This window comes from Erpetoichthys calabaricus, chromosome 4 (assembly GCF_900747795.2).
Source record: "Erpetoichthys calabaricus chromosome 4, fErpCal1.3, whole genome shotgun sequence".
NCBI classification, from domain to species: domain Eukaryota; kingdom Metazoa; phylum Chordata; class Cladistia; order Polypteriformes; family Polypteridae; genus Erpetoichthys; species Erpetoichthys calabaricus.
In genome coordinates this window covers 316,934,853-316,962,594 of record NC_041397.2, presented here as the reverse complement: position 1 = coordinate 316,962,594, position 27,742 = coordinate 316,934,853, and the positions used below count along the sequence as shown (strand labels likewise).

General features: G+C 41.4%; 1 long non-coding RNA gene across 1 annotated transcript in view; it reads left to right on the top strand.

The window, feature by feature from the left end:
* LOC127527406 (uncharacterized) overlaps window positions 1-19,611 on the top strand; it is a 153,054-nt gene extending 133,443 nt beyond the window's left edge. The window contains exon 2 of the long non-coding RNA XR_007934728.1: window positions 19,528-19,611. This is a non-coding gene — a long non-coding RNA (uncharacterized LOC127527406). The remainder of the gene's footprint in view (window positions 1-19,527) is intronic.
* Window positions 19,612-27,742: the final 8,131 nt, after the last annotated feature.

The window sequence follows — 27,742 nt, the reverse complement described above, 5'->3', positions numbered from 1 at the left end:
TTCCAAAGTAAAAAAGATGTGAAGAGCCACTTAGGAGGAAATCCAATAAGAAGAGCACATGCAGTAGAGATACGGGATTCTGTAGATGAGAAGGAAAGACTGATGCTTGAATGCTTTGGCCCATAGTCTCTAAATAAAAAAAACGAGGAAAAAAATATTGAATTGTTAAGTAAGGATGGCTTATAAACACGCAGCGTAACACATCCTTTTATTTCTTGTAGTCACTGCTAAGTTAGTAGAGGCGCACACACACTGGAAACCAAGCCGAGATTTCCCTTCTTCTCTGTCTGCTCACTGGCCTCATGGCAGCGGTTTCTTCTCTCTTTCCTTTGTTCAGTTAGTTGTTCTCCTTGTCCCTCTTGATAGTCGCCTCTTTGATGCACACATCATAAACTGCAGTGTCTTTATGAGACAGCGTCTGAAAAACAAAATCAGGATGATGAGATTTTGTGGCACATCCAGTGGTCCACTACCCTCCTCCCCTATATAATTTGTCCATACGTGTACTTTATTTTCCATCAATCCATTTTCTGCCCTCAGTTAATCCAGTAATAATAATAAAAAAATATGTATATGGCACCTTTCCCAATAAAGGATGATGGGAATGCTGGTGCATTCAGAGAGGTAAAAAATATTAACCAACCTGGAAATAAACACTAGTCACTTCAGTACCACTAGCTATGGAGGAATATTTCTGTAAAATGTGCCAATAATATCATGAAATATACTGTATGTAATTTATTGCTCATTTCTTAAAGTATTTATTTACTTCAGTTACACTTCATGCACCATGAAATACACTTTGAAGTCAAAAACTGTAATTTTCACTCATCAACATACTAGGGCTCAGTGACTAGTTGAGGAATTCTCCAAGACCCGTCAGTTTATTTCATAATTACCAAGGCAAGGAAATCTCCAGCTCAAAGCTGTCACTCTGTGTGTGTCCGTGGTGAATATGAGTGCAAGAAAAGGGGCACAACGCAGCTACTTTGATTCGAAACACTCCAAGTCTTCATCTGAATGTCTGCTGTGAACTATGGAGTAGCAATGAATTGTGCAGATTGTGCAAAAACACAAGGGCCTACAAGCTTGAGGGTCCCTCTTAGGGCCATATAGATTTAAAAAAAAAATTGAATAACCTAAATCACTTGCACAGTTCATTGTGTTAATAATTCACAGTTTCAGTGGCATGTTTGCACCATCACCGGGCCAGTCCAATCCAATCCATGGTGATATTACGTATTGAGTAGGACTACAGTTTTCACGAATTTAGATTTCGAGAGTTTGGGGGCTTTGAGCCTAATTGGAGGCACAACACGTCCTAGTCCGCCTTACAGAGAAGTGCACATTCCCAAATTTGGTGACCTTTGGTGTGCCATAGCGGACGTGAATGGAAGAAGTTTTTAAGGTAGTCACATGAATAATGTAAATATGGATTATTATCATATATATAAACGTTTATGAGTGGAAGTGTGCGTGTCTTTCCGGCCCGGAAGTGAGAGGTGGAGTCGGGCTAAGACCTCCACCACCGAGAAAACAGAAATTCACTTAGCTGCTAATAACATAAGCGGGGCAAGCACGTCAGCAAAACGAAGAAAGAGAAAGATGCTTAGCTGCTAACGTCGGCAAAACGGTATCCTTTTACTTTTCCTCCCACCGCTAATCCTCCTAGGAGAGAGATGCCTAGAGAAGTTCCTTTCAATTACCTGACATCTCTACATTTCCATTTTTGTTTCTGACGATTTCAATAGTTTCTTTTTACAGCGCAGGCTTACACAGCTAGTTGTAAATAATTGTTACTTTTGTACTATAATTTGATGTCAACAGTTTTCGAAATTCAAACTTGTAAACAGAAAATCATAGCAATTCTGTTGTTATGTTATGGTCCTCGTTAGTCAAAAAAACGCTGAATATTTGAACAATTTGACGCTTTTTATGCTCTTGCCATTGTGAAGGACAGCCGGGTCCCATGCCCGGCAGGGACGCCCCTGCTGCATCTGTTCCGGGGGAGCCACCATGGGCAGCTCAGTACCTCCCCCGGGACGCTTGGTGGCAGCCTCCCTGGTGGACGATGATTCCCCAACCTGGCGCAAGGCTCCATGGGAGATGGAGTCCTCCACAGCCTGGTTGGGGGCTTGGATGGCCGCCAGGGGGAGCTGCATGACGTCTGCAGCCCAACTGGTCGACTTGTCAGCCCCAATTAGGGCCAGGTAATCAAGCACCTGGACCGCTTCCGGGTGGGATATAAAAAAGGGCCAGCCACAACCACTGAGAGAGCCAGAGTTGGGAGGAAGGAGGACGAAGCTTGTGGTGGAGTAGTGGGAGAGAAGCAGTGTGGTTTGTTGGGCTAATTGGGACTGTGTTGGGCCTGTGGGACACGGGGAAGGCGTGCCCCACGGCTGAAGAGTAATAAAAGAGTCTTTTATTTAAGTACGTGCCTCTGCCTGAGTCTGTGCCGAGTCGGGCGCTATATAGTGCCTTTTACAACTGCCGTAGTCGGCAGGATCCCGGTCCATCCATTTGGACCGGAACCTGCAATAAATTTTGTGCAGAGACCCGGCGTAGCGACCTTCAACAGCGTGAGGCACGTGCTCGACTCAGCTGCACGGAGAGCGCGCTCCCGTCACAGCTACAAGCAAGCAGGCACGGCCCAGAGAGGACAACACTGCGCAACGAAGCACGCGCACGCACGCGGCGGGAGCCGGCAGCTGTAAGTTAGCACGCGCAGCACAGCTCGAGAGGCGCGAGGCGTGCACACGCGGCAGGGGCCGCAAGCCGGCACGCGCAACACAACGAGAGTGCACTGAAAAGCCCACCTGCGGCAGGAGCCGCCTAACACCGCGCAATGGGGAGGAAGAAAGCCAGGAGGACACAGACAGACGGACATCATATTCAAATCCACCACACGTTTATTGTACATTATATTTACAATGTCCAAGTGCACCAACCCAGTGCCAAAGCACCAATCTCCCCCAAAGTCCAGGCTCTCACACTCTCTGCCTGCTCGTCAGGCCGCCTCCTCTCTCCTGCCTCCAAAACCTTGTCCACTCCTCACCCAACTCCAGTCCTTCTTTGCAGGGAGGTGGCCCCTTTTATAAGTGCCCGGATGGGCTCCAGGTGATCCCTGACACTCCCTAGACACTCCCTTGTGTGGCGGAAGTGCCGGCTGTGTTCCCAGAAGCCCTCTGGGTGTTCCCAAACTTCTTCCCCCCAGTACTTCCTGGTGTGGCGGAAGTGTTGGGGTTCCGGGTCCTTCAGGCATGGGGGCGCCCCCTGGCGGAGACCACGGGCCCCTACAGGGTTGGGCTTCCAAGCCCTGCACCCGTGGCCCTTAAAGGAACCAGGGCGGCCGCCCCCTCGTGGTCCGAAGGAGGAATAAGCCCTCCTCCTGTCCTCCTGGGCGTCCCGGCTGGGCACCACCCCCAGCCGCGTGCCACACCATACAACGCCATGTCGGGCAGTAGCAGCAGACCTGGCAAACATTATAAGAGTGGTGCTGCTAAACGTCAGGCACGCCTGCAGCAGGAATTGAAAAACGCTAAGCTTACTGGGATTTCTACCCTTCTCAAAACTGAGCGAGGGCCAACGGTAGGAACTGAGAATGCTGATGCCAGTGAATCGGTGCAACGGCCGCAAGCAGGTTATGCAGACAGTGCAGTGAGAGAAATGGTTGCAACTATCAAGTCTGGAAGTAGCGATACAATGGTTTTAGATCAGGTGCTATCTGCTGAAACCATTAAAAATGCAGAAACTACTAAAGACAAACAAGCAATATATATGAAAAAACAATCGCCTATCAACAAGGCAAATTTCTTGGAACCATTGACACCTGACTTTATGATGTCCATTTATCTCAGAACTTGTGTCAAACGGGTTGATGGTGTAGTAGTATCCTGTCTGCCGGTGTTGTCGTTTTAATTTGTTACAAATTGAAATTACTTCATTTTGTAGCACAGAATAGTTTCTACTTTCTAGCTTATGTTACTTTTAATCATCTTCCTTCACAAAGTTGTCTTGGTAAAGAAAGTGGGTCCACATCTTACATATATTAATTTACTACTACTACTACCTACACATCCCACATTCCATTCACACAATTTATTTTATTTTTGCTAACTTACAGCTGTTATAATAAAATGATTAAAAAAGTTATTACAAATTCCATTTAGAGAGCCAGTTGGTTTGTCACCAATGTGTGATCGCATAGTGATACGGTCCTGGTCACCACTTACCAGCCGGCCCCTAGGATCTAGTTGTGAATAAATTGCTAACAGTTATGTTAGACAGGAGGGGTCCACCTCAGGGCGCTGCACAGGGGCCTTCAGCAAGCTAGCTACGCCACTGGCTGAGAATGTGGCACTCGATGGCTGATGATTTATGTCCACTCTATAGACGACTCACCAATCCTAAGACTGCACTCGGTAAAGCCTAGTGGGTGTAAATGACAATGATTGTGTTTGCTCTCTGGTGTTCACAGTTATGACAATACAGTCAGAGTAAATGTGAGGTTGAAAGAATTGGCAGCTACAGTACATTCAGATGAACGCTTTAATGTGCGCTCAAGCTAAACAGTGTGTCATCACACCAAGTAAATAGGTGTGACCTTGAGAGATGCTCTGGACACAGTGACTCCCCTTAAAACAAAAGTGATCAAAGCACAAAGAAACTCTCGCTGGTTTAACGAAAATACTCGAGTTCTTAAATTAGAGTGTCGAAAAGTGGAGCGCAGATGGAGAACAACAAAGCTACATGTCTTTCAAATTGCATGGACAGAGAGTGTTAATAAATATAAAAAAAGCTCTCTTTAAAGCTTGCTTAGAATACTATTCTACAATAATAGATAGCAATAATAAAAATCCTCGGGTACTGTTTAGAACAGTGGCTAAATTAACAAATGGGAATTCAGCTCTATAGTGCAAAATACCAACAGATATTAGCAGTACAGACTTTATGAAATTCTTCAATGAGAAAATTAAAAATATAATATCCCAGATCTCAGCATCACAATACAAACCGCACACTAGCTTAGCAGATCCTGCCTCACATTGCATTCAGCACTTTAGTAATTCTAATCCTGTAACTGAGCAGGAAGTCTTAACTTTAATTTCGAAAATGAAAATCCACTACTTGTTCCCTGATCCAGTGCAGCGCCTATTCTAAATATTATCAATAGTTCATTATTGCATGGCACAGTACCTGATACACTAAAAGTGTCAGTCATTAAACTATTACTTAAAAAGTCAGACCTAGACCCACACATACTAAATAATTATAGGCCTATTTCAAATTGGCCCTTTCTCTCTAAAAAACTAGAAAAAGTAGTCACCAGTCAGCTTCAGACATACCTTACGCATTACAATTTATTTGAGAAATTCCAGTCTGGTTTCCGCACTGGTCATAGTACAGAAACGGCACTAAAGCAGGTTGTAAATGACATTCTGATATCCTCTGATGAAGGAAACTCCACTGTAATTATGTTGTTAGACTTAAGCGCAGCGTTTGACACCATCGACCATTCAATTTTACTGAACAGGCTAGAAAATGATGTTGGGCTTACAGGCACTGTGCTCGCTTGATTTAGTTCTTATTTATCAAATCAATTCCAATATGTACAGAAATGTGCTGACAGTACTCCATTATTATACACAGAAGTTCAATATGGTGTCCCACAGGGCTCAGTACTGGGACCTTTGCTGTTTTCACTTTATTGGGATCTTCCACTGGGATCTATCATTAGGAAACATAATGTTAATTTTCACTCTTTTGTTATGTAAGATTTTGCATATAACTTGATAAATATTTTGTATGTCTTTATTTGTAATTTAGGCAAAGCAATGTAATTTAGTGTTACGTTACTGAGTGTTAGGGGTTGGACAGCGAATCTATAAATCTACACATCACCATTTAATCAGGTTGTATGGTTGCCAATATTAAAATGTACTTTGGATAATGTTATTATTTATGAATATTATCAATAATACATTAATTAATACATTATTATTAGAAGGGAAGGTGGGGATAAGTTATATACTATCTATCTATCTATCTATCTATCTATCTATCTATCTATCTATCTATCTATCTATCTATCTATCTATCTATCTATCTATCTATCTATCTATCTATAATACCTTATAAACAGTGGTAAATCTGTGAGATTAGGCATTCTGACAAAGGCTACTTATTAATAATACAATAGGGGAAACTAGAGCAATATATTACTCTACCAAAACAAAACACACTCGTATGCAGATGACACCCATTTATACCTTATATTTAGATTAAATTAAGTTTCCCCAATGTTGTGTTTAATTAGTTGTGTTAGTGAATTAAAGGAGTGGATGGATGAGAACTACTTGTCTTTAAACACAGATAAAACAGAAATGTTAATTGTTGGAGGGAATGACGCTGAAAACAACGATATTTTGTCATCATTTAACTCAGTTGGAATCCCCATTAGTTTTACTGAATCAGCCCGCAATCTAGGAGTTATCTTTGACTCACTCTAATGTTATTTAAATCAGATATTACAAAGTTCTCTAAATCAGGTTTCTTCCATCTTAAAAAATGTTGGGAAATTAAGGAGCATTCTAAATAAACATGATTGTGAGAAATTAATTCATGCATTTATTTCTAGTAGGATTGACTACTGCAATGTGGTGTTCACTGGATGTTCAAACTGTTCTCTATACAGCCTCCAGTTAATCCAAAATGCTGCTGCAAGAATTATTACAAGAACAAGAAAATACGAACACATAACTCCAGTTCTTAAATCCTTACACTGGCTCCTGGTTAAGTTCAGGGCAGATTTCAAAATCATCCTTTTAACATATAATGAATTAAATGGCCAAGGTCCGGCTTACTTGTCTGAACTTATCATGACCTAGAAACCAGAGAGCACATTAATATCTCAAGATGCCGGTCTGCTTATGATTCCAAGGATTAATAAAATAACAATGGGAGGTCAAGCTTTTAGTTACAGGGCCCCTAAACTGTGCAAAGGTCTGCCTGCTACTATAAGAGATGCCCCTTCGGTCTCAGCTTTTAAATCCCGGCTGAAGACTCACTACTGCAGTTTAGCACACCCTGCCTAGAGCTGCTGATTAACTGTACAGACTGCATCTCTGTTGTCAGTCATTAGCACTAAAACATAAGTAACATGATAGTTAGAATTTGATACTAACCCTCACCTATTCTGTTTCTCTTCTTGGTACTCAAATGTGGCACTTGGTGCCACTGCCCACCCGCCAAGTTGTTTTGCCTGCCCAAGGTAAAGTCATCCCTGATGGAGGATCACAAGAATTGTGGGGTAGAGGGGTCCTTTCATTGGATTTGCTGGCCCAGCGCTGTTTCAGCTGTGCAATGGCCAAAATGGGGGAGGCAGCTTGATGGCTGAGGTCTCCAGCGACGTCATGTATAAACGGTGCGTACGAACGTTTCCACGCTCAAATCGTGATGTATAAAACCTAAACTTGGCGTAAAGCCACACATATTTCCACGGTACCTCATACCCTGGCGCACGTAATTTCTTTGCTCGGTTTTGCAGACTGGCGGCACCCAGCGTCAAAGCAGTGCTACTGTTCCTGTGTGGTTACCCTTTCTTTCTTAGACCCACATTCCTGACGCGGCTTTATAAATACACTGAAACTAACTGCATATTGTTTATTAGTGTAATGCATCTGATTGCAATTAACCTGCAGCAATATAATGGTCCAGGGAATAGCCATAGTATTCCAAATACCATAACTGCTTTAGTGTTGTTACTATCACTGCATCTTCTTCTTTCAGCTGCTCCCGTTAAGGGTTGCCACAGCAGATCATCTTTTTCCATATTACTCTCATTGCACCACTCGGAGTATTTATATCACTGTATCTGAGTGGGGAATCACAGCAGCAGCTGATCGGAAAGAGAATTATCGGTATACAGCATCAAGCAGACGCTGCCTCAGCCACGGCAAAACGCTTCAAAGCCTTTCCTGTATGGACCTCGTTTTTCAGAAACCGTTTCATCCCAAGAACTATAAACACACTCAATCAGTCCATCAAGTGCTCCTTGTAGAACTGTTTGTACTTATAAGTACAATTACCCCACTGTAAACTTGCACTACAGTTATAATATTGCACAACCTGTGCCACTTTATAAGGCGCGTATTTACATATGATGACGATATCATTTTTAAGATGAAATGCAGCAAAATATGTTGATTATATTATACAGGTAAAACTTTAACTTCATTTAAATAATCTGTATTGTTAATAATTAAACATGTGAGGACAAAGTGCCGCAGCGCTCGCTAGTTCACAGATTGTTCCTGCCTTGCGCTGTATTATTGCTGGTGCTGGAAGGATAGACGGATAGAATAATTAAACATGTACTACGAAGATATTTCAATGTTCCTTAAAAGTTTTGAAGAATCGGTGTTCTAAGCTTACAGATGGCTTAACGTCTATTACAGAGCTGATTGTGTGGCGATTGGGTATTTGGAGAAAGAAGAGTAAGGACATGAATTGGAGGTTAGTACGTTTGAAAGAGACAGTACTGCTGCAATAAATTATGTCATCGAAGGTCGCGCAGAGGAAGCCTCATGCGTGAGATATGAACAATCACTGCGCCACCGTGTTCCCGTGTTTAATAACATGCTTTCATTCCTATCATCATGAAAAAGATATCATTTATACATCTCAGTATTTTAATTATTCAGAGAGCTGTAATATCACGAATGTAATGGATTCTGTGTCCTGTCAGAGAAAGAGAAAGAACGGAAGCACGTAGTGATTCACACAAATAGAGCACATAGAAGATCAAATGCAGAACAAAGCATTTAACATGCTACTTTCGTTACGATGGGATTTGAGACATTAGTAAAATAAACGATTTTAAGATGAAGTTTATGATGTTCTACTTTAATGACAAAATAAACTACATGATTAAAGTGGAAATTTTGAGATTAAAGTTGATATTTCGTGCTTTTTTCTACTGTGTGTCTATTTTTTTTCTCTGTACCCTAATAAGCTTTCATATGACACTCAGACGGTGGGCTACGACTCGCCTTTTCATTGCGACTTTGATATGTGACAACTTCTTTTTTATTTCTTGATTTCTTTATTTATTGATTTGCACATTCAAAGAGGTGTAATTCTGGGAGGAGTTGGGGCGGGACAGCAGGCGCGTGCACGTGCGTTACTTTTCATGCTGATCAGGATTTATGTAGCGGAAGAATGTGGAAGTTTGCGTATGCACAGATTCCTGCATCTGGATCTTTCAGTGCGTACGCACATTCACGCTTTTGTGGTTACGCCATGTTATAGTGTGAGTTCTACGCACGGCGTTATACATGAGGCCCCAGGACTTCAAACAAATCCAAATCATATTATGTGATATCATCTACTGTTAAATTCTGCTCTGTACTTGAAAAAGTTTTATTTTTATACTCTATTGAGGATTTGTTCTGTTCTGTGTATTGTATTGTTTTGACCACCTTCTTTTTGACCCCCACTGCACGTCCAACCTACCTCGAAATGGGTCTCTCCTTGAAAGGCCTTTCCCAAGGTTTCTTCCATTTTTTCCCTACAAGGGTTTTTTTTTAGGATTTTTTCCTGGTCTTCTTAGAGAGTCAAGGCTGGGGGTCTATCAAGAGGCAGGGCCTGTTAAAGCCAATTGCAGCACTTCTTGTGTGATTTTTGGGCTATACAAAAATAAATTGTATTGTATTGTATTTTAGAAGGTGAAAACCACTCCTTGTAAGTGACATCTTCATGCTGGTGCTGATGGACAGCCACAGAAGATGCAGATTTCTGTACCCAATACACGAGAAACAGTAAATGTGCCTCATGACACTAATCACCATGGACAAGGCTGCACAGCATTCACTTTCTGATAGCACGTATAAGCGAACAACTAAAGGAAGTCAACATTGCTGTCTGATTAAACGCGCCGTACCAGAATGCAGTATTTTACCACATTGTACACAGAGACCGCAAAACACCTAAATACTTTTGGATGAATATTATTTGACAAACACTATAGGCTGAATATTTGGAGTAATGAAATAGTCAAAATACTAGAAGGACATATAAATGAATCACTCAGGAACAGAAATCTTAGCTTTTCATTTTCATTTTCATTCAGAATCTCTTCTTTGTTCACTTTCTTCACAAATCTGCACATAATAATAATTTTTTGTATTTGTCTAATATCTTCACACCAAAACCCAAATTGCTGCAGAAAACAGAAAACAAAAATCCTTGCAAACAATCACATGAAAAAACACGCACACAGGCCATGACCTTCACTAGCCAGCCCAGAAGTAACTCTCCACAATCCAGCCAGTCCCCAGCTGCTTCAGGCAGACTTCAGCCTAAGCAAGCCTTAAATGGGGAAAAGGCTTTTCACTTTGTGTCCCGACATATCGTAAGATGCTTCTCAAGGAGAGAAGCTATGAAAAATTCTGGCCTGGAGATCAGAAAAACAAAGAATCTTTATAAACAATGATATTTATTCACAAGAACAGAAAATACATCAAACACTCTGAAAAAAGTGAATAGGTTTTGCTAGAGCAACCAAGTTCCAGCACAAAAGTCAAACAGAAAAGCTGAAAATGTCAGAGAAACCATTATACGCATATGACAAATTCATCACTAACTAGGTCCTCTTCTCTGACTTAGGGTAATAGTGGTGACACTAGAGTGATGTTACCTCTTGGGATGTCACCCCCAGGACACAGGGAATTAATATATATTTAAGGGGGCAGAATACAAATAACAGATATATAATAAATTCAAATCAAAATGTGGCAAATGCTAACTCAAAAAATGACAGTAAAACAATCAATTTGGCCTCAGGGGTTAATAAAAAATCTCATCATCATGATCATAAATGAATAAATACAAGTCAGGAAATGAACTCTAGCCATAACGTAACATAACATAACATAACATAACATAACATACGGAGCCAAAAAATGACAAAATGGAAAAGAAAATGGAAGTGGGGATAAACAAATATAATGTGGAAATAAATAACTTGCATAAAATTGAGACAAATGCCCACAAAAGGACAAAGATGCAATCTGAATATTAGAAAACCTTAAAATACCAAAAACTATGGAATAAATATGATATTAAGTATATAATTAAGTCAGAAATCTTAGAAGTAACAGTAATGTCATTGTTTTACTGGTCAGAACTTTCCCACAATTACTACCATTTTGTGTTAGATATAGACCTCTCATTCCTATCATGAGCTTGCGACATCACGACACATTCATTTTATCGCACCAATTTAAGGTGGCAATATGCCATTCATAATATTCTAATTTTTGGATTCGAAAATAGGGCTAAGGATAGCAGATTTGCTATCAGGACCTCTGTATGCTTGTTGATCTCCAAATTTTGATCCCTACCTCTGATTTATGTGTTCATGATCTGGTCTCATTCCCATCTCACATGTCTTTTTTAGCGGTAACAGTCTCCATTGCATCAAAAAAAGACATAGCAGTGGTAGTGTAAAGGAAAACCTCAAGTCTCAGGTTTAGCACTGTCCTTGTACACAATGGCTCTACAGACTCCAGCAATTTGTAAAAACATTTTATTTCGCTAAAGTACATGTTAAGAGTAATGTTGCGCCTATTGCCTGCATTGTACTGCAGATTGCTGACGTGCTAACATTTCTTTGTTTGACAATGATTTTATAAGGTAATGTGATGAAACCAATGCTTTATTAGTGGATATCTGAGAAGTACACGGAAATCACGAAGGCCCATACCTTAAATTGCATTCTAAGACAGTCTCTCAATTAAGCCGATGTTACCTCACCTGTCTTTTGACCAGGGGGTTGTCAGATATGCTGATCGTGTTGCTGCACCATCTTAAATTATCCAATTGTAAATCGCAGCCCATTTCTCAGCGATGCTTTTCAGCATTTAAGAAGTTTGGTCTCGAGAAAAGTGAAGCCAAAATTAAGGAAGGTGTTTTTTGTTGTTCCTGAAATCCGTGAACTGATGCTTGACAAGGAGTTCGAAAGGAAACTGAAGCCCACTGAATCAGCAGCATGGGAAGCATTTGTGTGGGTTGTCCAGAATTTTCTTGTCAGTCACAGAGCATTATGTCAATTTCCCCTTGGGATTAATAAAGTATCTATCTATCTATCTATCTATCTATCTATCTATCTATCTATCTATCTATCTATCTATCTATCTATCTATCTATCTATCTATCTATCTATCTATCTATCTATCTATCTATCTATCTATCTATCTATCTATCTATCTATCTATCTATCTATCTATCTATCTATCTATCTATCTATCTATCTATCTATCTATCTATCTAGAGCAGAGAATAATGCTAAGCTTGTGGAAAATATGCTGAAAGCGTATCAGCTTATGGGAGCCAGAAAATCACTGAAGACGCATTTTGTTACATTCTCATCATGAATTTTCTCCACCAAATCTGGGCGATGTCAGCGATGCAAATAAGAAAATATTTCATCAAGATACAATCATATGAAAAAGTTTTGGGAACCAGTTTGGAACTCATATGAGAAGCCATTTTTGCACACTTCATCACTTAGAGGCAGGGCCGGATTTATATGAAAAGAGGCCCTAGGCTATTCCACTTATGAGGCCCTTTCACCTTCCATTTTTAAGTTTGTAAATTACATGAGAGATAATAAAATTTTGCTAACAATTTGAATGTAGGCCCCTCTTGATCTTGAGGCCCTAGGCTGAAGCCTAGTTAGCCTATAGGAAAATCCGGTCCTGCTTGGAGGCACCACTTTGTGAGTCTAAGTGGTCTACCACTTTGTGGCTGGGTTGCTGTTGCTCAAGTCTTCCACGTCACAATTAATAGCACTGGCAGTTGAGTAGGGCAGATACAGTCATATGAAAAAGTTTGGGAACCCCTCTTAATTCTTTGAGTTTTTGTTTCTCATTGGCTGAGCTTTCAAAGTAGCAACTTCCTTTTAATATAATATAATATAATATAATATAATATAATATAATATAATATAATATAATATAATATAATATAATATAATATAATATAATATAATATCTGACATGCCTTATGGAAATAGTAGTATTTCAGCAGTGACATAAGTTTATTGGATTAACACAAAATATGCAATATGCATCATAACAAAATTAGACAGGTGCATAAATTTAGGCACCCTAACAGAGATATGACATCAATACTTAGTTGAACCTCCTTTTTCAAATCTAACAGCCTCTAGACGCTGTCCTCCTATAGCCTTTGATGAGTGTCTGGATTCTTGATGGAGGTATTTCTGACCATTCTTCATACAAAATCTCTCCAGTTCAGTTAAATTTGATGGCTGCTGAGCCTGGACAGCCTACTTCAAATCATCCCATAGATTTTCGATGATATTCAAGTCAGGGGACTGTGACGGCCATTCCAGAACATTGTACGTCTCCCTCTGCATGAATGCCATTGTAGATTTCGAACTGTGTTTTGGGTCATTGTCTTGTTGGAATATCTAACCCCTGTGTAACTTCAACTTTGTGACTGATGCTTGAACATTATCCTGAAGAATTTGTTGGTATTGGGTTGAATTCATCTGACCCTCGACTTTAACAAGGGCCCCAGTCCCTGAACTAGCCACACAGCCCCACAGCATGATGGAACCTCCACCAAATTTGACAGTAGGTAGCAGGTGTTTTTCTTGGAATGTAGTGTTCTTCTTCCGCCATGCAAAGTGCTTTTTGTTCTGACCAAATAACTCAATTTTTGCCTCATCAGTCCAAAGCACTTTGTTCCAAAATGAATCTGGCTTGTCTAAATGAGCATTGGCATACAACAAGTGACTCTGTTTGTGGTGTGAGTGCAGAAAGGGCTTCTTTCTCATCACCCTGCCATACAGATGTTCTTTGTGCAAATTGTAGAACGATGTACAGATACACCATCTGCAGCAAGATGTTCTTGCAGGTCTTTGGAGGTGATCTGTGGGTTGTCTGTCACCATTCTCACAATCCTGCTCATATGCCGCTCCTGTATTTTTCTTGGCCTGCCAGACCTGCTGGGTTTAACAGCAACTGTGCCTGTGGCCTTCCATTTCCTGATTCCATTCCTTACAGTTGAAACTGACAGTTTAGACCTCTGAGATGGCTTTGTGTAGCCTTCCCCTAAACCAGGAGACTGAACAATCTTTGTTTTCAGATCTTTGGAGAGTTGCTTTGAGGATCCCATGATGTCACTCTTCAGAGGAGAGTCAAAGGGAAGGAAGCACAACTTGTAATTGACCACCTTAAATACCTTTATATCTCATGATGGGACACACCTGTCTATGAAGTTCAAGGCTTAACGAGCTCATCTAACCAATTTGGTGTTGTAAGTAATCAGCATTGAGCAGTGACAGGCATTCAAATCAGCAAAATGACAAGGGGACCCACATTGGCGCACAGCCATTTTTTTACATTTGATTTAATTTCTTACAACTAAATACTGCGTCACTAAAAATCTTTGTTCGGAAAACACCGCAGTACTCCGATGTTCCTAGGAAATGAAAGACAGACCACTGTTATCTTTTTGTGTTGAAAGGAGAGTCAATTATTATGCAGGCTGAGTGGGGTTCCCAAACTTTTTCATATGACTGTATAAAGGTGATGGAAAACTGATATCGGGGAAAATGGGTGACTACTGTTGGTTCTCGCAAAGAGAGACGGATGTGCAATACAAACGTAAAAGCGAGTGCCTCCAACATTTTTGGGTACGCAGACCTGACTTTTATATTGAGGTAAATTGACATAAATTTGCTTTAACATGTCTCTGGTATCGTCTTCTGGTTTGTTTTCAGAAAAAAACACATCAAAATAATTTTGTTGGGACATAGTCCAAACTCCAGATATCGTGTTGATATATTATATTGATATTTAAATGTGTCAAAACAGCAATGATGTGTATCTCAAAAACCTGACATCTGGCTTAATTCTGATTTCATATATGAAATCAGTGTAAAAAAATTAATAAAGAGCTGCTCTGAAATTCCCAGTAGCAAACAAAAAATATTTTTTTGTAGACCACTGTAATTGTTTCTTGGAAGAAAGAAGAGACAGAGAAGCTATGCTATCTAGTCAATCAAGAGATGCAATCCTTGGCATGGAGATAATCCTAACCCTGGCTTTTACCGACAGCCCCCATTGACAACAACCACCATCACCCGTACCTGATAATCGCCTTCCAAATCCATCATACCAGGTTTGTCCTGAAAATGAAAATATTAACAGGTTAGCCATTTTACCCTTTATATGGGAGAAAGGTGATCCGCTGTGGCAACCCTTAACGGGATGAGGAGGAGGAGCAGAAGAAGAAGAAGCCTTTCTTGCTAGTTTATCCCAAAACAGGCTTTGACCAGAAGGCACATTGTAACTCTTCAGATTCGGTTATGACAGCACACAAACAAAAACTTACGTTCAAATTGGAAATTGAGACTTTCTTACCACAGGCAAAAATTAACAGTGTTAATTTAAAACATCATGTGTGTAAAGGATATCAATACAGTCTTACCAAGGATACACTTTTTAGGACTACTTTAATAATTTAAGAAGTCGATTTATTGGATATGCAGGCTGAAAAGATCTGTGGATCCCAGGCACAGAGACGTAAAAGTCAGAGGGGCACTCATGAAGTTTAAACCACCCGAGTCTTAGAAATTGAAACCAGGTGCACTGGTAAAGATTTTACACACCCAAAAAGGTCTGTGTTTTAGTAAGACCAGAAGCCTTTGTAAGGTTGGATGGCTAATTTATTAAATTCGACTAGCAGCACCTGATGTTAACCCTGGTGAGAAATTTAATGGCACAACCATCAAACCCTCCTAGAGACAATTAAAATGAATTTAATGTATTTCAGGGCTGAAAATCTGGGAAACGGTACTGTTGTTAACACTTTAAATTCGGGCGCATTATTTTGGATCCAACAGCAGGGCCTGAACAATAATGTAACATTTTTAAAAAACGGTATAAAATCATTTACTTCCTCATTACTGTAATTAATGAACAGTGTTTTGCTGTTAAATTGCCATTATCACATACCCTGATACCACTTTGAAATAGATGGTGGCACAACTACTGCGATACAAAAAAACACCTGCCCCAATCCCAGGCCCCCATGGCTTTCTAGAACGTCCTTATTCAGTTACATGAAATATAATGGACAGGCTAAATGAGAGGGTGTTTTAACTTTCAAACGACAAAACATTCCACCTGGTATGTTTTACACTTTGCTCATTTCAGAATTTTTATTTTTGCAACTATTGGTGTTGTAATATGGACGCACAGTATCATTTCTGACCAAGGAAAGTCTGTCCTTCAAAATGATAACATAGGTTTTTTTTACTGCTTCAATGCAGTAAAACTAAAAATATTACTTGTTATCACTTATTAAGGGGATGACAATTGTCTGAGATTCTCCAAAGGGGAGGAATGATGATCGCTCTGAGAGGTACAACTCGCCCCTCTCAGGATGATGTTTGCTGGTGATTCTGGGTCTCACAAACATAAAAATCATAAAATTAGATCATGAGAAATAAAAAGAGAACCACCGAAATAGAGAACAAATGCACCCACCCTGAGCTTTATAATGAGAGTATTCTAGGTGTCTTCTAAAGTTGTTTTCTTCCACTGTATTTAAACTTCATGATAGGTGTTGGCCTGCAGTTCCTCAGTTGGTTGAGTTAGGATATTAAACAGAGACAATGTTGACAGCGGTCGAAGGCTGGTTTGCGTTTCCCCCCAATCAGGGCATACATGGATGATATGACAACAATAACAACAACAAACGCATGCACCAAATGTCTGTTGAATAAACTTCAGGAAAACATCAAGTGGGCACGAATGGAATTTAAACCCAGCAAATCCCGCAGTATCTCCATAGTCAAAGGCCAGCTTACCAATGAGAGGTTCCAGGTTAACAACGAACCAATACCAACAGTTCTGGAGAAGCCTATCAAAATCCTTGGCCGTTGGTATAGTGCAGAGCTCAAAGACTCCAAGCAGGTGGAACAACTCAGGCAGGATACAATCAACGGCCTAAATAAGATCAATAACACTGCCCTTCCAGGGAAGCTGAAACTGTGGTGCTTTCAATTTGGGCTACTGCCCCGACTCATGTGGCCAATTTCTATCTATGAGGTCACATTATCCCAGGCCAACCGGCTGGAGAGACTAGTGAACGCACAAGTGAAGAAGTGGCTTGGGCTGCCGAGGTGCCTCACCAGCATTGGCCTGTATGGTAACGGAGCCCTCTCTCTGCCAATTTCAAGCCTGGTGGAGGAGTACAAATACGCGAAATCAAGGCTGGAAATGACTCTCACAGAATCCCGGGACTCAGTTGTCAGAGGTGCTGCTCCAACCCTAGCAACAGGGAGGAAATGGAAGCCATCGGCAGTAGTTGCGGAGGCAAAGGCTGCCTTCAGACACCGGGATGTAGTGGGGCATGTCCAACATGGTAGAGGGGGCTTTGGATTCGAAGCAGTAACACCCGCATGGCAAATGGCTACTCCAATGGAGCGGCGGCAAATGGTGGTGGAGGAGGTCCGCCGCCAGGAGGAAGCAGCCAGGTGTGCCAAGGCGGTCTCCCAAGCCCAACAAGGCCGCTGGATGAAGTGGGATGGCGTGGAGAGGAGGAAAATTACTTGGAGCAAGATGTGGAGCATGGAGGCTAATAGACTAAGTTTTATCATCAGCGCCACATACGACGTCTTGCCCTCCCCAACCAACCTACATCTTTGGCATGGAAAGGATCCAGCATGTCCCCTGTGTGCTATCCCAGCAACCCTCAAACACATACTGGTGGGTTGCAAGACCAGCTTAACTCAAGGAAGATACACCTGGTGCTGAGATGCTTGGCTGCTGAAATTGAGAACAAGAGAATAAACATTAACGCCATGCCTCTACAAGCACAAAGTATCATCCGACAGAGAACAACCTTCATGCGGGAAGGGGAGAAACAGCGGACCAAGCCTTTACTCCAAGATAATGGTCCATTGAACCCAGCCCGGGATTGGGAGTTGCGAGTGCACCTCAATCAGAGGCTCACTTTCCCACCCGAAATTGCGACAACTAACCTGCGTCCAGATCTTGTGCTCTGGTCCAAGTCCTGTTGGCGTGTCTTCATCGTTGAGATGACAGTCCCATGGGAGGATGCTATCGATGAGGCATTCGAACGGAAGAGGCTGCGATATGCCAGTTTAGCAGCTGAAGCAGAGGGGCGGGGCTGGAACGTCAAAGTGTGGCCAGTGGAGGTGGGATGCAGAGGGTTTGTAGCCAGTTCCACCACGAGGCTATTGAAGGAAGTAGGGATCAGAGGGCAGGCTCAAAGGAAGGCAATTAAAGAGCTTGCCACTGTAGTGGAACGGAGCAGTCACTGGCTGTGGCTGAAACGTAGGGACTTAACATGGGCTGCCAATTGATCGAGTGGTGTCACCATGCTACATACACCCGGGCCTGATCAACCAGGGGTGGGCCAACCCCGGCGGAGGGTGTCTTGTGATAAGCGGCCGAAACACCCAATGAAGTCGGGGCACACAACTGAAGATGTGTCGCATTGGTTTCACCACGCAATTCTGTGGCAAATTTCACTCCATTCAAGATGACTTCTCCTTTCAACTGTTGTGCTGAAGAATTAGGGATTTTAACAACTAGTCCTAGTAAGAATCCTATTATTTTGTCATTAACATTAATTGCAGTTTTACAAAGCTTTAGATAACCATGCAAGAAAAGGAGGAACAATGCAAATGGAAATGTAACAACAATAGTGAACCAATGTTATTTATTGCCAGAAGTAAAGAATTAAACATTTATGTCACCGAATTATATATTATTTTCTTACAAAATTTTAAGATGTCCTTTGATCAACATTTGCAAAACTTTAACAGACTTTAAATATCATTTGATATCCACCTCAAAGGTTACAACAGACAATTTTGATTTATGAATATGAACTATGGAATATGGCATGATCATAAAATTCCACCTTTGAACAAATCAGCGTGTGACATTTTCTGCTCAGCTATACAGTCATATGAAAAAGTTTGTGAACCCCTCTCAGCCTGCATAATAATTGACTCTCCTTTTAACAAAAAGATAACAGTGGTATGTCTTTCATTTCCTAGGAACATCTGAGTTCTGCGGTGTTTTCCGAACAAAGATTTTTAGTGACGCAGTATTTAGTTGTATGAAATTAAATCAAATGTGAAAAACTGGCTGTGCACAAATGTGGGTCCCCTTGTCATTGTGCTGATTTGAATGCCTGTCACTGCTCAATGCTGATTACTTACAACACCAAATTAGTTAGATGAGCTTGTTACGTCTTGAACTTCATAGACAGGTGTGTCCAATCATGAGATATAAAGCTATTTAAGGTGGTCAATTGCAAGTTGTGCTTCATTCCCTTTGACTCTCCTCTGAAGAGTGACATCATGGGATCCTCAAAGCAACTCTCCAAAGATCTGAAAACAAAGATTGTTGAGTCTCCTGGTTTAGGGGAAGGCTACAAAAAGCCATCTCAGAGGTTTAAACTGTCAGTTTCAACTGTAAGGAATGGAATCAGGAAATGGAAGGCCACAGGCACAGTTGCTGTTAAACCCAGCAGGTCTGGCAGGCCAAGAAAAATACAGGAGCGGCATATGTGCAGGATTGTGAGAATGGTTACAGACAACCCACAGATCACCTCCAAAGACCTGTAAGAACATCTTGCTGCAGATGGTGTATCTGTACATCGTTCCACAATTCAGTGCAAATTGTACAAAGAACATCTGTATGGCAGGGTGATGAGAGAGAAGCCCTTTCTGCATTCACGTCAGAAACAGAGTCGCTTGTTGTATGCCAATGCTCATTTAGACAAGCCAGATTCATTTTGGAACAAAGTGCTTTGGACTGATAAGACAAAAATGGAGTTATTTGGTCAAAACAAAAAGCGCTTTGCACGGTGGATGAAGAACACCGCATTCCAAGAAAAACACCTGCTACCTACTGTCAAATTTGGTGGAGGTTCCATCATGCTGTGGGGCTGTGTGGCTAGTTCAGGGACTGGGGCCTTTGTTAAAGTCGAGGGTCAGATGAATTCAACCCAATTTCAACAAATTCTTCAGGATAATGTTCAAGCATCAGTCACAAAGTTGAAGTTACGCAGGGGTTGGATATTCCAACAAGACAATGATCCAAAACACAGTTCGAAATCTACAATGGCATTCATGCAGAGGGAGAAGTACAATGTTCTGGAATGGCCGTCACAGTCCCCTGACTTGAATATCGTCGAAAATCTATGGGATGATTTGAAGCAGGCTGTCCATCAAATTGAACTGAACTGGAGAGATTTTGTATGAAGAATGGTCAGAAATACCTCCATCCAGAATCCAGACACTCATCAGTGGCTATAGGAGGACAGCGTCTAGAGGCTGTTAGATTTACAAAAGGAGGCTCAACTAAGTATAGATGTCATATCTCTGTTGGGGTACCCACATTTATGCACCTGTCTAATTTTGTTATGATGCATATTGCATATTTTCTGTTAATCCAATAAACTTAATGTCACTGTTGAAATAGTACTGTTTCCATAAGGCATGTCCTATATTAAAAGGAAGTTCAGCCAATGAGAAACAAAAACCCAAAGAATTAAGAGGGGTTCCCAAACTTTTTCATATGACTGCATCTGCCCTAATCAACTGCCAGTGCTATTAATGTGACGTGGAAGACTCGAGCAACAGCAACCCAGCCACAAAGTGGTAGACCACTCAGACTCACAAAGTGGTGGCGCCAAGTGATGAAGTGTGCAAAAATGGCTTCTCTTATGAGCTCCAAATTGATTCCAGAAGCAACAACTTCATGGAAACTGTGCTGTGGGAGCTTCATAGAAGAGTTGCACACAAGCCTAAGACCATTATGTATAATGCCAAGCACTGGCCATTAGAATTTATAGCAGAGGAAATGTGTTCTTTGAAGTGATGAATCACACATCACTATCTGGAAGACTGATGGACCAATCTGGGTTTGATGGATGTCAGGTGAACACTATCTTCTGGAGTGCATATTACTTACTGTAAAGTTTGGTGGTGAAAAAGTGATAATGACAGGTCTTGGGTTCAGCCCCTTGGAATCAGTGAGGGATCATGTAAACGTTCCAGCAAACCAAACCATTTTTGTGTGCTTCAGTTTTAGGAAAGGTCCTTTTCTCTTCCAGTATGACTGTGCTCCTGGTCGATAAAGACATGGAGGAATTTGAGTGGCCTCCGCAGAACCCTAACCTTAATGTGACTGAATACTTTTGGGATGAATTAGAACACCAATTGTGGGCCAGGTCTACTCACCTAACATCAGGCACCTTTCCTCACAGATGATCTTTTGGCTAAATGGGCACAAAGTCCCACTAACACAATTCAAAATCTTGTAGAAAGAGAAGAGTGATGGAGGGCCAGCTCCATATTCATGTCCATGGTTTTGAAATTTGATGTCCATGAAGCTTTTATAGATGTCATGGTCAGGTATCCACAACATTTGGCCATATAGTGTGTTTTAGTGACACCTCATGTAGTATGAAATATGCCTTGAAATGAAAACTGTCAATGTCACCTGTGAAAGCTGAGAGTGTGGACTCTAGTGAACACTGTGTTTTGACCGGTCAGCACTCAGTAGAGGAGATGCGCACAGCTGCAACTTTTCACATGCATATGAGCCACAGGATTTTCCAGGGCAAGCAAAGCATCTGCTCAAAGTTATGACTGTGCACATCCGTGGTAGGTACAAGAAAAAAAAAACAAAATGACCCAAAATTACTGCACTAAGCAGCTATTTTATTTCAAGGAGACCTGATTCCTCATCCTCTCTGGAGTCTTCCTCTAAAGTGTCTAGTTATAAATATGGCACTTGATGGTGCCAAAGACTGATGAACAGGTTGTTTCTGGCTCATAGCAGAATCTGGAGAGGGGGTCCCTGATGTCTTTTCAGATCCAGGGGCCAGGGACTTAGTATTTGTCCCTGTGTATGTGTGGAAAAAACATGATTTCTGTTGTATATAGCACCTCTAATAGTGAGCTCTATCTGTGATACAACTTCAGTGTCACTTAATTATTTGCTGACGTAACATCTCATTAGATTCTTAAACTCACTATCCTGGGCTGAATTAAGCACGGACTTTGGACAAATCACCAGGGGCCTCATGCATAACGCCATGCGTAGAATTCGCACTATAAAAGGACGTAAGCACAAAAGCCGAAATGTGCTTACGCACAGAAAAATCCAGATGCAGGAATCTGTGTGTTCGCCAACTTCCACGTTCTTCTGCTCCATAAATCCCACCCCAACTCCTCCCAGAATTACGCCTCTTTGAATATGCAAATCAATATAAATAGCCCTTAAGCCCAGCGTTCTGTGAAAAGGCAATGGCAAAAGTACGAGGAAAAATAGAAGAATTTCAGCGAATACCAAATGGAGGCAAAGAAAAACGTACTATTTGTTGGTTTAAACAGTTATATAAGCAACAAAAGGAAGTTGATAGAGTGACATAGCGTGTTGGAGAAACTCGAAAGCTCAAGTTGACAAAGTCGCGCAGTGCCCGAAATAAAAAAGAAGTTATCACATATCAAAGTCGGTGTGAAAAGGCAACTTGTAGCCCACCATCTGAGTGTCATATGAAAGCTTATTAGGGTACAGTGAAAAAAAAAGGCACACAGTGTGAAAAAAGCACGAAATGTCAACTTTAATCTCGAAATTTCCACTTTAATCACGTAGTTTATTTTGTCATTAAAGTAGAACATCATAAACTTCATCTTAAAATCGTTTAGTTTACTAGTTTCTCAAATCCCATTGTAACTAAAGTAGCACGTTAAATGCTTTGTTGTGTATTTGATCTTATATGTGCTCTATGTGCCTGAATCACTACGTGCTGTTCCTCCAACAGGACACAGAATCCATTACGTTCGTAATATTACAGCTCTCTGAATAATTAAAATACTGAGAAGTATACATGATGTCATTTTCATGATTATATGAGTTAAAGCATGTTATTAAACATGGGAACACAGTGGCGCAGTGATTGTTCATGTCTTACAGCATGATGCTTGCTGCGCCATGCGTGACCTTCGATGAAATGCTTTATTAAAGAAGTACTGTCTTTTTCAAACGTACTAACCCCCAATTCCTGTCCTTACTTTTCTTTCTCCAAATACCCAATCACCACACAATCAGCTCTGTAATACACGTTAAGCCATCTGTAAGCTTAGAACGCCGATTCTTCAAAACTTTTAAGGAACATCGAAATATCTTCGTAATGTTTAATTATTCTATCCGTCTATCCTTCCAGTGTCGCGCCAGCCACAGCATGAATACAGCGCGATGCAGGAACAAACCGTGAACGAAGCTCAAGCTCGCTAGCGCTGCGGCACCATGTAGTTAAAGTTAAAGTTTTATCTGTATAATATAATAAACATATTTTGCTGCATTTCATCTTAAAAATGATATCGTCAACATATGTAAATACGCGCTTTATAAAGTGGCTCAGGTTGTGCAATATTATAACTGTATCATAAGTACAATTACCTCACAGTAACTTGCAAGGGTGCAGTGAGAGTAACAACGCTAAAGCAGTTATGGTATTTAGAATAGTTTGACCATTCTGTGGACCATTATATTGTTACAGGTTAATTACAATCACATGCATTAAAGTTATGAACGATATGCGGTTAATTTCAGTGTATTTGATAAAGCTGCCGTCATGGATGTGGATCTAAGAAAAGGTAACCACACAGGAACAGTAGCACTGCTTTGACGCTGGGGGACGCCAGTCTGCAAAACCGAGCGGAGAACTTGCGTACGACAGGGTATGAGGTACCGTGGAAATGTGCGTGGCTTTACGCCAAGTGTAGGTTTTATACATCGCAATTTGAACGTGGAAACGTTCTTATGCAACATTTCTGGGCATATGCACCGTTTATACATGAGGCCCCAGGCCACAGTTGGGCACATACCAACATTAATCATTAATCAATCAAACTCACCAATTTATAAACTGCTCAGAACTTTTAAAAGAACATCAGATCTCAATGGGAAAAAAATCCTGCTGGATATCTCTACTGATATGGACTGATATGGTAAAGTGTTAGGAATGAAAGGATAGAAATCAAAATGATCAACCTACAGGGGGCTGAATGAAAAGACACCCCGAAAATCAAAGGGAATATAATGATGTGGCAGACAGGCAGGCAGGCGAGTCCATTTTGGCGAAATTTCATTGCAGTAACTCCAAATTGTACTCAGTAGCTTGTGTGCCCCCTCGATGCCTGACAACATCCTAATGAGACCACAGATAGTGTCCTGGAGGATCTCCTTTCAGATCTGGACCAGGGCATCAATGAGCTCCTGGACAGTCTGAGGTGTCAGATGGACTGAAACATAATGTCCCACCCAGAGGTGTTCTAATGGATTGAGGTTAGGCGAGTGAGCGTGGGGGCCAGTCAATGGGATTAATTCCTTCATCCTCTCGCCAGGCATTGTCGTGCACCAGGAAAAACCCGGGAGCCACTGCACCACAATAGGGTCTGACAATGGGGCAAAGGATTTCATCCTGATACCTAATGGCAGTCAAGGTGCCGTTGTCTAGCCTGTAGAGGTCTGTGCATCCCTCCATGGATATGCCTCCCCAGATATACCATCACTGACCCACCACCAAAGCGGTCATGGTGAACGATGTAATGTTCTCTACGGCTTCTCCAGACCCTTTCATGTCTATCACATGTGCTCTTGGTGAACCTGCTCTAATCTGAGAAAAGCACAGGGCACCAGTGGTGGACCTGCCAATTCTTGTATTCTATGGTAAATGTCAATTGAGCTCCATGGTGCTGGGCAGGCAGTGAGCACAGAGCCCATTAGAGGATGTCGGGCCCTTGGTCCACCCTCGTGAAGTCTGTTTCTGATTGTTTGGTCAGAGACATTCACACCAGTGGCCTGCTGGAGGTCATTTTGTTGGCTCTGGTGGTGCTCAACCTGTTCCTCCTTGCTGCTGATTGATTAAGGACCTTCTACGAGGGGCCCTGTCCAGCTCTCCTAGAGGAACTGCCTGTCTCCTGGATCTCCACCATGCCCTTGAGACTGTACTGGGAGACACAGCAAACCTTCTGGCAATGATACATATTGATGTGCCATCCTGGAGAAGTTGGACTACCTGTGCCACCTCTGTAGGGTCCAAGAATGGCCTCACGCTACCAGTAGTGACACTGACCATGGCCAAATGAAAAATGAGTGACAAAATAGAAGAGGAGGGAAAAATGTCAGTGGCCTCCCTCCACCTGTTAAACCATTCATTCCTGTTTTGGGGGTCGTCTCATTGTTGCCTCTCTAGTGCACCAAAGCATCTGAAGCTGATGAACAAGCTCCTCAGCTACTTAGTTGACCAGATCAATAGCCCACAAGTTTCATTAACTTGATGCTATACTCGGATTTAAAAGTGCTCCTTTCATTTTTTTGAGCAGAATATTTAGGATGTGGCTGGAAAAGCAGAAAATTGATGAAATGCTCATGCAGACCCAGGGATAATGTGGAAACTGCATATAGGCAGGGGCTGGGTGTGGGATTCAAATCTCAAACTGAAAATATAGAAAGAATAAAAATCAAAGGTTTTCAAGTACAACCTGGTGTCTAAATGATGCAAGTCCTCCACTGCAAAATGAGGAAGAGAACTTGGTGCAGAAGATGACTTTGTGTCATTTTAGGTCTGCAGGACCTCTGAAGGAAGCAATCAAGAGAATCAATGAAAGAGGAAACAGAGAAATCCAAGGGCTTAAAGAAAGGGACAACAAGCTTGAAGAGTCAGTCCTATGAAATCACCAAGAATGAGACTTTAGGTCTTCTCATTTTCCACTTGTGGTTTTAAACGTTCAACTAAATTGCGACACGAGCTTAGCAACTGTCACACTGACCTCCATACAGAGCTGCCCACAGGCTTAGAACGCCAGGTAGCCTGATCTATCTTTGTATCAGCCAGTCCCACACATGTGGTTTGTCATGCAATGTAGTTTCTTTATCTTTTTTTTTAAAAAATGTCAAAAGCTCCAGAAGAGACACTGACATGAAATAAAGTAAAGCAGATATTAAGTTGTGACATGAAAGAGTGGCTGACCTGACGGTAAATGAGTAGCAGCCACTCAACAGCATTAAAATGGCGACCCTCTGTTATTAGTGAATGAAATAAGGTATCCAGGCAGAATGCAGACACAGAACGCGGCACCATTCTCCGGTTTTTCCTTTTCTTTCATGTGCCCTAATCATAAAAGACACAATATCAAATTAAATTAGACTGGCTGCAGTGGACTGTCACTACTCACCTGTAGCTGTCTCATTGTCTTCGGTTTCTTTAATGTCTTGCTATCTGTTAGGAGCCATTAAACACATCATTGTCAGTATCCATCTGCAAATAACCTGTAAGCTTTTACCTTCATGAAGTTGGTAGTGGTCTGCTTCTACATACTTTTACTCTTCAGGACACATGACATATAAATGAAGGCATGAATGAAGATCACAAGAAGCAACACTAGAGCAATGGAAGCCCAGACTGACACTGTACAGCTGCACCTCTCGGATAAGGCTGAAAATGAAAGGGGAATCAAAGTTTTAGACATTGGAGATGGGATAAAGTGCCTGTCATGGTACAGCTCAATGAGGTATAAGACATTCACAGCACAGGGTTGCCCAACTCCAGTCCTGGAGGGCCGCAGTGGCTGCAGGTTTTCATTCTAACCCTTTTCTTAATTAGTGACCTGTTTGTGCTGCTAATTAACTTCATTTGAATTCATTTTAAGTGGCTTGTTTTTTAAGATTTGTTCCCCGGAATTTGTTCATCGTTCCCCTAAATTGCTTCATTTCTGTCCTTAAATGGCACCCAAACAGAAATGAAATGTGAAATCAGTGAGCCAACAGAAGACCAACTCAGTCAGGGCCTCAAACTCCAACCAATTTCACTCCAACCAGCTGCTTAATTAGGTGCTTCTTATTGGTAATTAAACCCGTTCTTTAATTCCATAGCTTGTTGCTGCTTTCAATGTGCAGTAGCAGACATTTCCAAGAACTCTGTTAAAATGTTTTGTGGACCTAAGCAGATCAACATTTCTAAGACCTTCATCATTCTTTATTTTCACATATTGTGTGATGGACACAGTTTGATGGTCCTATTTTGGCTCATTTTGTACCTCATTATTGTTTGGCTGCTAATTAAGGAAAAAGAAACAATTAAGGGGTGCAAGTCTTCAAGAGCAAGTCAAATAAAAGTAATTCAAAAGAAGTTAATTAGGAGCAGAAATAGGTCACTAATTAAGAAAAGTGTTAGAATGAAAACCTGCAGCCACTGCGGCCCTCCAGGATCTGAGTTGAGGACCCCTGCTGTAAGGCGTTTCTTTGCTTTCAAGTCATTCATTCAAATTTTGCTTCCTGTGAATGGATCTGCTGCTGTCCAGTCACCCCGGTGGACTTTTCAAAGATAATAAAATGTTGTGTTTTGTATTCTTATAAAGAATTTCAGTCTGAACTCAGGAAAGTGGTTTGGTGAAAGTGAACTTTTAGAAGATCTGCTAGGTTTACATGTGGTGGAGTCAGTGTGGTCAGAATGTCAGGTGTCTCAACCCTGGACTGTCAGATATCACACTGAAGGACATAACGAATGGAAACAGCATAAAGCTGGACTCACCTCTGTTGTTAGGCTTAACTTCATTAGCAATATCTACAATAGAAAAGAAAATTAAGTG